The following is a 12,370-nucleotide window of genomic DNA, read 5'->3' as shown; positions in this document are numbered from 1 at the left end:
CCCAAAACTCCATAACCTTTAAACAATTGCTAGGGGGGAATGGGCTTCTCAATGAGAGCTGTGAATGAGCATATAATGGAGACAAGAATGGACTTTGAGGAACTACTATATGTGCCATAGGTTAATGAATGCAAGTGACATCCTAGAATAATATGATGCTGGTGGTGGTTATGGTGGAGGAGGTGGTGGTGGAGGTGGTGGTGGTGGGGATTGGGGGTTGGTGGAGGTGGTGGTGATGGTGATGGAGGTGATGGTGTGGGAGGGTGGTGGTGGAGGTGATGGTGGGGATAAGGGGTGTAGGTGCTGTTGGTGGTGGTGGTAGAGATGAAGGTGGAGGTGATGGTAGTGGTGGTGGGGTGGGGATAGTGTTGGGGTGGGAATGGAAGTAGTGGTGGTAGAAAAGGAGAAAAACTGGTTATATAAGGGAAAATATCTGAGTATCCCAAACTATAGGTCATAAATGAAATGTGCTCATTACTCAAAGTTGGATGGATTTGAATGAGGGAGGGTGTTATCAGCACTCTAAGCATCAGGAATTGCCCAGATTTTTATTTTAGCAAATCATAGCATATGAATACAATTTGAGAAAGTCTCCACTTGAAATCCTACTAGATAGGAGATTTTCACTAAAGCACAAAGCCGTATACTCCATATCTGCAGAACTGAGCTGTCAGAGCACCATAGGAACTTCTGAATTAAGTATCTTTCAAATAGGAACCTGTGCATTTCAAAGTAAAATAGCAAAACTCAAAGGCCCATTAATCCAAATGACAATGTACTCTGTATACTTTGTAACCCAAAAATCGATCAGTCATTTCCCACTCCAGAAAACACTCTATGATAATATTAATAGGTAATATGCTTCAGAAAGTGGCTTCACATGTAGACAAGCTCCAGTTCAGTAGCAAGTAATTGTAGGTCACCATTTCTGAAATGGAATTAAAATTTGAAAAAAAAAGGATTTGAGACCTTTTGTGGTGGTGGTTAGAATAGTTTTATCCATGTATACCTAATACATGATAGAAAAATGGCATTTTACCTCATATATTATTATGCTAGGCAGGTTCAAAAGGCTTTCAGGAGACACATCAAAGACCTTAACTCCCTATTCTTTATGGAGTAAATTCTTTTACTGGTAGCATCTATAACTTCTAGTCTTTTACACTTCAAACTGGGAATGTTATACCATATTATTTTAAGGATCATTAACGTAGTCAGACATTACCCCTGAACAGGCTTACAGGCTATGTAGTAACTACAAAATATTCCCACACAATGAATAAATTAGGTTGGAACCTATCTACTTCTGGAGATATTTCTTAGATTTTGAGTTATATGGGATCTGTAGGATAAGATGCTACAGTGGGGAATTAATGTTAAAATACCAATCCCATAATAAGGGGCTTAGGAGTAGCCTAGAAGGGATGAAGGACAAGACTCTAATGTGGAATGATCAGAAAATTTCAGTAAAGCCAAAATAGTGGTTCCCAAGTGTGTGCTTGTGAATTCATGCCAACTCACACTGGGGATTTATTTGACCAAGGTGAAGTGAGAAGAATGTAGAAAATTTGTACTGTTCACAGGCCTAGAATAGTTCAGTGGCTTATTATGAGCATATGATTGATTTCCTTCTTTTAAAAATGTTAATTCTTTCATAAAATGAGAATGTAAGCAAGACATGAAAAAGAGAGACAGAGAGATAGAGAGATAGAGAGAGAGAGAGAGAGAGAGAGTCTTTAGTTGACAAGATATCATATTGATAATACTGTGCCAATCTATTTGATAGGGTGAGGAAATATTTTTAACTTGTGAAATCTAAATTTGGTAATCAATGACTTAAGTGGGATTTTATTTTGGTTCGGTGTGGTTTTTTGAAGTGAGTCCTTCTGTAGTCTAGTTTGGTCTTAAACTAGCTATGAAGCTGAGGATGACCTTGAACTTTCAAGTATCCTGTCTCTACCAGCTAAAAGCTGGCATGACATGTATGCACCACCATTCCAACAGTTTTGCAGTGGCATAGGCTTTCTACATGCTAAGTAAGTACTCTACTAACTGATTTACATTCCCATCCCAGACCTAGCTGTTTCAAGATTCACTCATCATTCAATTATCTAGACCCAAGCAAATACTTCTCCTGCCTTTGATCCTTCCCAACATATTACCTTGATGAGGACAATGGCTCCCACGACTTCTCCTCTTTTCCTTCATTCCTGTGAACTGAAATGGGGAATGAGCACACTCCTTTGTTTCCTCAGTGTGGATCTACAAATGATCTTGCCTGTGTATTGCCTGTGCCAGCAATTCAGCTACCTACTACAAATGTATGCTGGATTCTGATATGCTGCTCTGTCATTTCCACATAATAGTTTTAGCAAAGTATATTAAGGCTGATTCTTCCCCTGTATTAGAAGACAATGTTTCCACTTCCAGCAAAGTAATTCCCTTGCATCTGACATCCTTGCTTCTCAGCACACAGTGTCTTTTTTGAGGCAGTGCCTCAGATACCTCAGGCTCTAACGTTACTGTATAGCTGAAGTTTGTAACTCTGAACACCTGATCTTCTTGCCTTCACCTCCCACTTGCAGGGAATATAGGTGTGTGCCATCCAGCTCAGTCCACAATATTATGCCTCTATACATATGAAAATTAATCTTCAGAGGCTTTTCTTCAAGGCCAAATCTTACATAAGATAGAATATGGTCATTTCCTATTCGTCCATTGTCTTCATGATCCTAATTTTGTGAGCTTATTAGGTATATTAAGGTCATAATATATAAACATTCAATCCTTATAACTCTTATTCTTCAAATTTTTTTGAGACAAGGACTCAAGTAGCCCAGGCTAGACTTGACCTCACTTTATACCTTGCTCATCCTGCCTCCACTTCCATGTTGCTTGATTTATTAAAAGGTACCATCACACACAGTTTTATATTATGCTGAGGATAGAACTCAGGATATATACAATAGCTAAACTGTATCCTCAGCCTTGCTCCTAATTTTAGGAAACGCTATGTCCCACTTGACAGATTGCATTTTGGACAAAAAGTATGTCAATAAGGAAAACACATTTCTTGACTTTAAACAGTTTTTATCATGGTTCAAAAATGAGAAAACCCAAAAACATAGTAATAAAATAGCTAACACATATTAAACACTTTGAGGCAAGTATAAGTGAGATGCCTTACACACTCCAACTTTTCTGAACCTTATAATCCTATTAGGAAGGTGGTATTGTTATCTCCACTTTTCAGATCAAGGAACTGAAACATGAGTAAGTTAAGTAAACTCCCAGATCACACCACTAACACATAATAGAGCCAGTGCTAACTCCTGGTAGTCTACCTCCATAGTTTGACTTATTAACCACTGGGCTATAATAAAGAGTGTAAGTACATAAAAGTACATCATTAAAGTTAGCACTCTTACTCTAAAGTTAGCACTTTAATGCCAAGACAAATACCACCCCCCACACACATACACACTAATATTCAGAGCTTATAATGTTGAGACGTGAGTGTGATGGGGGTTATAAGTGTATTTACAGAGGTGATTGGTCCAAGAAGCCTTCTTAGAATAAATAGTCATGTGCCAGGTCTTGAATGAAAGGGAGCACAATTGATCGTCAGACTTGCTGTTCTTAATCTCAGACAATTTAATAAGGAAATGGCCTTAACAGGATTTAAAACAATTATCCTATGATAAGGTTGTCTGGTTCTTGACCTCATATATAAATTTGAAGCAATGCTGGCACATGCATTCTGCAGGGACACATAATTAAAAGGAAGTAAGAGCGTATTTACAAGACTTTATGAAATGGACCGTAAACTTTAGAAATTGGCCACAGCAATTGGAGAAGCAGTTAATCTTACAGGACTGAAGAATGAGTTAGCTATTGAGAAGAAATCACTGATAGAGAAATCGATGCATCTTAGATAAGCCCCAGAGGTAAGAATGGTGGGAAAGTGAGAGCACAACATTAAAATAATCCCTTACGTTATAAAATGCACAAGGCATTTATTGCCAGCACATGCTATTTGAAAATAGCAATGAAGGAGACCCAACCGCCTGGTCAGGTGGGCACTCCTGAGGCTGCAGAGCGGAAGAGACCACCATCACTGCTCACCCCTGCCCACATCCCTGGCCCAAGAGGAAACTGTATAAGGCCTCTGGGCTCCCGTGGGGGAGGGCCCAGGAGCGGCAGGACTTCTGCGCCTGAGACACCGCCGGAACCTGAAAGAAACAGACCGGATAAACAGTTCTCTGCACCCAAATCCCGTGGGAGGGAGAGCTAAACCTTCAGAGAGGCAGACAAGCCTGGGAAACCAGAAGAGACTGCTCCCTGCACACACATCTCGGACACCAGAGGAAAAAGCCAAAGACCATCTGGAACCCTGGTGCACTGAAGCTCCCGGAAGGGGCGGCACAGGTCTTCCTGGTTGCTGCCGCTGCAGAGAGCCCCTGGGCAGCACCCCACGAGCGAACTTGAGCCTCGGGACCACAGGTAAGACCAAATTTTCTGCTGCAAGAAAGCTGCCTGGTGAACTCAAGACACAGGCCCACAGGAACAGCTGAAGACCTGTAGAGAGGAAAAACTACACGCCCGAAAGCAGAACACACTGTCCCCATAACTGACTGAAAGAGAGGAAAACAGGTCTACAGCACTCCTGACACACAGGCTTATAGGTCAGTCTAGCCACTGTCAGAAATAGCAGAACAAAGTAACACTAGAGATAATCTGATGGCGAGAGGCAAGCGCAGGAACCCAAGCAACAGAAACCAAGACTGCATGCCATCCTCGGAGCCCAATACTCCCACCAAAACAAACATGGAATATCCAAACACACCAGAAAAGCAAGATCTAGTTTCAAAATCATATTTAATCATGATGCTGGAGGACTTCAAGAAAGACATGAACACACTTAGGGAAACACAGGAAATCATTAATAAACAAGTAAAAGCCTACAGAGAGGAATCGCAAAAATCCCTGAAAGAATTCCAGGAAAACACAATCAAACAGTTGAAGGAATTAAAAATGGAAATAGAAGCAATCAAGAAAGAACACATGGAAACAACCCTGGATATAGAAAACCAAAAGAAGAGACAAGGAGCTGTAGATACAAGCTTCACCAACAGAATACAAGAGATGGAAGAGAGAATCTCAGGAGCAGAAGATTCCATAGAAATCATTGACTCAACTGTCAAAGATAATGTAAAGCGGAAAAAGCTACTGGTCCAAAACATACAGGAAATCCAGGACTCAATGAGAAGATCAAACCTAAGGATAATAGGTACAGAAGAGAGTGAAGACTCCCAGCTCAAAGGACCAGTAAATATCTTCAACAAAATCATAGAAGAAAACTTCCCTAACCTAAAAAAAGAGATACCCATAGGCATACAAGAAGCCTACAGAACTCCAAATAGATTGGACCAGAAAAGAAACACCTCTCGTCACATAATTGTCAAAACACCAAACGCACAAAATAAAGAAAGAATATTAAAAGCAGTAAGGGAAAAAGGTCAAGTAACATATAAAGGGAGACCTATCAGAATCACACCAGACTTCTCGCCAGAAACTATGAAGGCCAGAAGATCCTGGACTGATGTCATACAGACCCTAAGAGAACACAAATGCCAGCCCAGGTTACTGTATCCAGCAAAACTCTCAATTAACATTGATGGAGAAACCAAGATATTCCATGACAAAACCAAATTTACACAATATCTTTCTACATATCCAGCACTACAAAGGATAATAAATGGTAAAGCCCAACATAAGGAGGCGAGCTATACCCTAGAAGAAGCAAGAAACTAATCGTCTTGGCAACAAAACAAAGAGAATGAAAGCACACAAACATAACCTCACATCCAAATATGAATATAAAGGGAAACAATAATCACTATTCCTTAATATCTCTCAATATCAATGGCCTCAACTCCCCAATAAAAAGACATAGATTAACAAACTGGATACGCAACGAGGACCCTGCATTCTGCTGCCTACAGGAAACACACCTCAGAGACAAAGACAGACACTACCTCAGAGTGAAAGGCTGGAAAACAACTTTCCAAGCAAATGGTCAGAAGAAGCAAGCTGGAGTAGCCATTCTAATATCAAATAAAATCAATTTCCAACTAAAAGTCATCAAAAAAGATAAGGAAGGACACTTCATATTCATCAAAGGAAAAATCCACCAAGATGAACTCTCAATCCTAAATATCTATGCCCCAAATACAAGGGCACCTACATACGTAAAAGAAACCTTACTAAAGCTCAAAACACACATTGCACCTCACACAATAATAGTGGGAGATTTCAACACCCCACTCTCATCAATGGACAGATCATGGAAACAGAAATTAAACAGTGATGTCGACAGACTAAGAGAAGTCATGAGCCAAATGGACTTAACGGATATTTATAGAACATTCTATCCTAAAGCAAAAGGATATACCTTCTTCTCAGCTCCTCATGGTACTTTCTCCAAAATTGACCATATAATCGGTCAAAAAACGGGCCTCAACAGGTACAGAAAGATAGAAATAATCCCATGCGTGCTATCGGACCACCACGGCCTAAAACTGGTCTTCAATAACAATAAGGGAAGAATGCCCACATATACGTGGAAATTGAACAATGCTCTACTCAATGATAACCTGGTCAAGGAAGAAATAAAGAAAGAAATTAAAAACTTTTTAGAATTTAATGAAAATGAAGATACAACATACTCAAACTTATGGGACACAATGAAAGCTGTGCTAAGAGGAAAACTCATAGCGCTGAGTGCCTGCAGAAAGAAACAGGAAAGAGCATATGTCAGCAGCTTGACAGCACACCTAAAAGCTCTAGAACAAAAAGAAGCAAATACACCCAGGAGGAGTAGAAGGCAGGAAATAATCAAACTCAGAGCTGAAATCAACCAAGTAGAAACAAAAAGGACCATAGAAAGAATCAACAGGACCAAAAGTTGGTTCTTTGAGAAAATCAACAAGATAGATAAACCCTTAGCCAGACTAACGAGAGGACACAGAGAGTGCGTCCAAATTAACAAAATCAGAAATGAAAAGGGAGACATAACTACAGATTCAGAGGAAATTCAAAAAATCATCAGATCTTACTATAAAAACCTATATTCAACAAAATTTGAAAATCTTCAGGAAATGGACAATTTCCTAGACAGATACCAGGTATCAAAGTTAAATCAGGAACAGATAAACCAGTTAAACAACCCCATAACTCCTAAGGAAATAGAAGCAGTCATTAAAGGTCTCCCAACCAAAAAGAGCCCAGGTCCAGATGGGTTTAGTGCAGAATTCTATCAAACCTTCATAGAAGACCTCATACCAATATTATCCAAACTATTCCACAAAATTGAAACAGATGGAGCCCTACCGAATTCCTTCTACGAATCTACAATTACTCTTATACCTAAACCACACAAAGACACAACAAAGAAAGAGAACTTCAGACCAATTTCCCTTATGAATATCGACGCAAAAATACTCAATAAAATTCTGGCAAACCGAATTCAAGAGCACATCAAAACAATCATCCACCATGATCAAGTAGGCTTCATCCCAGGCATGCAGGGATGGTTTAATATACGGAAAACCATCAACGTGATCCATTATATAAACAAACTGAAAGAACAGAACCACATGATCATTTCATTAGATGCTGAGAAAGCATTTGACAAAATTCAACACCCCTTCATGATAAAAGTCCTGTTAAGAATAGGAATTCAAGGCCCATACCTAAACATAGTAAAAGCCATATACAGCAAACCAGTTGCTAACATTAAACTAAATGGAGAGAAACTTGAAGCAATCTCACTAAAATCCGGGACTAGACAAGGCTGCCCACTCTCTCCCTACTTATTCAATATAGTTCTTGAAGTTCTAGCCAGAGCAATCAGACAACAAAAGGAGATCAAAGGGATACAGATCGGAAAAGAAGAGGTCAAAATATCACTATTTGCAGATGATATGATAGTATATTTAAGTGATCCCAAAAGTTCCACCAGAGAACTACTAAAGCTGATAAACAACTTCAGCAAAGTGGCTGGGTATAAAATTAACTCAAATAAATCAGTTGCCTTCCTCTATACAAAAGAGAAACAAGCCGAGAAAGAAATTAGGGAAACGACACCCTTCATAATAGACCCAAATAATATAAAGTACCTCGGTGTGACTTTAACCAAGCAAGTAAAAGATCTGTACAATAAGAACTTCAAGACACTGAAGAAAGAAATTGAAGAAGCCCTCAGAAGATGGAAAGATCTCCCATGCTCATGGATTGGCAGGATTAATATAGTAAAAATGGCCATTTTACCAAAAGCAATCTACAGATTCAATGCAATCCCCATCAAAATACCAATCCAATTCTTCAAAGAGTTAGACAGAACAATTTGCAAATTCATCTGGAATAACAAAAAACCCAGGATAGCTAAAGCTATCCTCAACAATAAAAGGACTTCAGGGGGAATCACTATCCCTGAACTCAAGCAGTATTACAGAGCAATAGTGATAAAAACTGCATGGTATTGGTACAGAGACAGACAGATAGACCAATGGAATAGAATTGAAGACCCAGAAATGAACCCACACACCTATGGTCACTTGATTTTTGACAAAGGAGCCAAAACCATCCAATGGAAAAAAGATAGCATTTTCAGCAAATGGTGCTGGTTCAACTGGAGGGCAACATGTAGAAGAATGCAGATCGATCCATGCTTATCACCCTGTACAAAGCTTAAGTCGAAGTGGATCAAGGACCTCCACATCAAACCAGACACACTCAAACTAATAGAAGAAAAACTAGGGAAGCATCTGGAACACATGGGCACTGGAAAAAATTTCCTGAACAAAACACCAATGGCTTATGCTCTAAGATCAAGAATTGACAAATGGGATCTCATAAAACTGCAAAGCTTCTGTAAGGCAAAGGACACTGTGGTTAGGACAAAACGGCAACCAACAGATTGGGAAAAGATCTTTACCAACCCTACAACAGATAGAGGCCTTATATCCAAAATATACAAAGAACTCAAGAAGTTAGATCGCAGGGAAACAAATAACCCTATTAAAAAATGGGGTTCAGAGCTAAACAAAGAATTCACAGCTGAGGAATACCGAATGGCTGAGAAACACCTAAAGAAATGTTCAACATCTTTAATCATAAGGGAAATGCAAATCAAAACAACCCTGAGATTTCACCTCACACCAGTGCGATTGGCTAAGATCAAAAACTCAGGTGACAGCAGATGCTGGCGAGGTTGTGGAGAAAGAGGAACACTCCTCCATTGTTGGTGGGATTGCAGACTGGTAAAACCATTCTGGAAATCAGTCTGGAGGTTCCTCAGAAAATTGGACATTGAACTGCCTGAGGATCCAGCTATACCTCTCTTGGGCATATACCCAAAAGATGCCTCAACATATAAAAGAGACACGTGCTCCACTATGTTCATCGCAGCCTTATTTATAATAGCCAGAAAATGGAAAGAACCCAGATGCCCTTCAACAGAGGAATGGATACAGAAAATGTGGTACATCTACACAATGGAATACTACTCAGCTATCAAAAACAACGAGTTTATGAAATTCGTAGGCAAATGGTTGGAACTGGAAAATATCATCCTGAGTGAACTAACCCAATCACAGAAAGACATACATGGTATGCACTCATTGATAAGTGGCTATTAGCCCAAATGCTTGAATTACCCTAGATCCCTAGAACAAACGAAACTCAAGACGGATGATCAAAATGTGAATGCTTCACTCCTTCTTTAAATGAGGAAAAAGAATACCCTTGGCAGGGAAGGGAGAGGCAAAGATTAAAACAGAGACTGAAGGAACACCCATTCAGAGCCTGCCCCACATTTGGCCCATACATATACAGCCACCCAATTGGACTAGATGGATGAAGCAAAGAAGTGCAGACCGACAGGAGCCGGATGTAGATCGCTCCTGAGAGACACAGCCAGAATACAGCAAATACAGAGGCGAATGCCAGCAGCAAACCACTGAACTGAGAATAGGTCCCCTATTGAAGGAATCAGAGAAAGAACTGGAAGAGCTTGAAGGGGCTCGAGACCCCAAAAGTACAACAATGCCAAGCAACCAGAGCTTCCAGGGAATAAGCCACTACCTAAAGACTATACATGGACTGACCCTGGACTCTGACCCCATAGGTAGCAATGAATATCCTAGTAAGAGCACCAGTGGAAGGGGAAGCCCTGGGTCCTGCTAAGACTGAACCCCCAGTGAACTAGTCTATGGGGGGAGGGCGGCAATGGTGGGAGGGTTGGGAGGGGAACACCCATAAGGAAGGGGAGGGGGGAGGGGGATGTTTGCCCGGAAACCGGGAAAGGGAATAACACTCGAAATGTATATAAGAAATACTCAAGTTAATAAAAAAAAAATAAAAATTAAAAAAAAAAAGAAAAAAAAAAAAGAAAATAGCAATGAAAATTACTACCACGTTTCCCATTTCTAGTCTAAAACCTCAAACACTTAGCCACAACTCCACACTTTTTTCTTTCTCCAAGATAGTCGGTTTAGTCAAAGGTGATGAAGCTTATTTGGTTTTATTATCATTTTGATATCTTTTTCTCCAATCTATGTTTTAACCATCAAAATGACAACAGTAACCTTGTTTCCTATCTTCTATTGATAGACTTTACTACTTTGTGTGGGGATTTTTAGACAAAAACAAACTGGAAGTAGTTATCTTGAAATACAATTTCATTTGCTTTCTGAATCATCGTTCCTTTGAAAAAATTTTGTATTAATAATCAAACTATTGCTTTACATCAAACCCATGTTTTTTATATGGGAACTTTTCAATTCTATTCTACCAGTAAAATTAACTATGAAAACTTAAAGTCATAATAATTTTATGAAGCTATTCAGGGTATATTCTTTCACCTATTATTAGCACATGAAAAAATAACTGATTCAGCAAAGAAGTACTTTTTAAAAGTAAGCCATTAGGTTTTAGTCTCTTTGGGACTAATTTATACAACGAACATACTTAAGAGAGATGAAAATTCAGCATCTAGCATAACATGGCTATGTTCCTGCAACAACAAACATTTCAATAAAGGTGAAATTTTTGTAATTGGAGGTTTTTGCTGTATATCCTTTGGAAAAATATTTTTGCTAAGGTTTTAATATTGTTTGTTGTTGTTGTTGTTGTTGGGTGTTTGTTCAAGTCCACGTTCTTTTTGAAACACTGAGCCTAATAAGAATCAGCAAAAAATATTTAGGATCCCTTCCCTCCCCCGGCCTGCCTCCGCTGAAGCCACCACCACCATCTCTGTGGCTGGATGTTGGAAGAGTCCTCCATGTGTGTGGACTCAGGATGACAGGGCAGACTCCTTCTGTGGTTGTTGGGCTTGTGAACGCTGCAGTATCTTTTGACTTTCCAGGTCTCTGAACTGTTTTTCAACTATTTTGCGTACATGGCTCAGTGCACTCCCCTCTTTGCTTTTACAACTTTCCACTTGATATGGGGGTGTAATAACAACTTCCTCCACGACTACAATGGTTTTTTTTCTTGCCATTTACAGTCTTTAATGATCTTGTGAATGGTCTGGAAGAGCTGCGGGCCCTCCAGGGAGACCCTAGCGCTGATTGCATAGGCCTGGCTCAGCTTCTCCTCCTCCTCTGTTGGTACTTTGCTGTCAAGCTTACCAACATTGAGTGAAGCTAGAAGAGGAGGGATTTCTGTTCGATCTTTAATTATTTCCACTTCTGAAACATACTGTAAGTTTATAAGCAAGATGTCTGCCTGGTTAGGCTTTCTGCTGGAGGAGGGACATTTTAGAGCCAGCATTTTGGACTGGTAGTCGAAAGCTACCAACTTGCATCACACCTGGCTCTCAACACTAAAGTACTCACCTGGAGGAGCTGCCATCTTGGGAAAGCAGCTACAGTGGTGGTGGTGGCAGCAGCGGTGAAAACTCAGCCCTAGTTCTTGTGTACTTTGATTCTACATATTTATGCTCTCTCTACACTTTGACTCCACATTTCTGTGTTATCTTCTGCATACTTTCTACCAAAAGAGAAAAAAAAATCTTACAAAGGGACAAATGTTGTGATGTAGTCATTTCCACAACAACAAGCAATTTTGTATAATGTATAGATAGAGTGGTAATTATATAAGCAGGTCATGAATGTCCCGTATCTAATGTTCCATTTCTGTTGTATCTAACTAAGATACAATTGAGTAAATAACATAGTTACCAAAGTTGATAGGTGCAATCACTAGAAATTCTTCCATACTGTTATTTCCATTCAACAGATGTCATTTTTTCCCAGTTTACGTTGCGTCTAGACATTAACAATTCTTCAGAAAAGGTGACCTTAAT

At 39.6% G+C, this 12,370-nt stretch overlaps 1 protein-coding gene and 1 pseudogene across 1 annotated transcript in view; both read right to left on the bottom strand.

The window, feature by feature from the left end:
• Il1rapl2 (interleukin 1 receptor accessory protein-like 2) overlaps positions 1 to 12,370 on the bottom strand; it is a 1,532,967-nt gene that overhangs the window by 1,448,075 nt on the left and 72,522 nt on the right. The gene's annotated exons all lie outside the window — the stretch shown is intronic.
• On the bottom strand, positions 11,232 to 11,916 carry Lsm12-ps1 (LSM12 homolog, pseudogene 1; annotated as a pseudogene).

This window comes from Rattus norvegicus, chromosome X (assembly GCF_036323735.1).
Source record: "Rattus norvegicus strain BN/NHsdMcwi chromosome X, GRCr8, whole genome shotgun sequence".
NCBI classification, from domain to species: Eukaryota; Metazoa; Chordata; class Mammalia; order Rodentia; family Muridae; genus Rattus; species Rattus norvegicus.
Note: the sequence above shows the minus strand (reverse complement) of the source record. Positions and strands in the feature narration are given on the sequence as shown.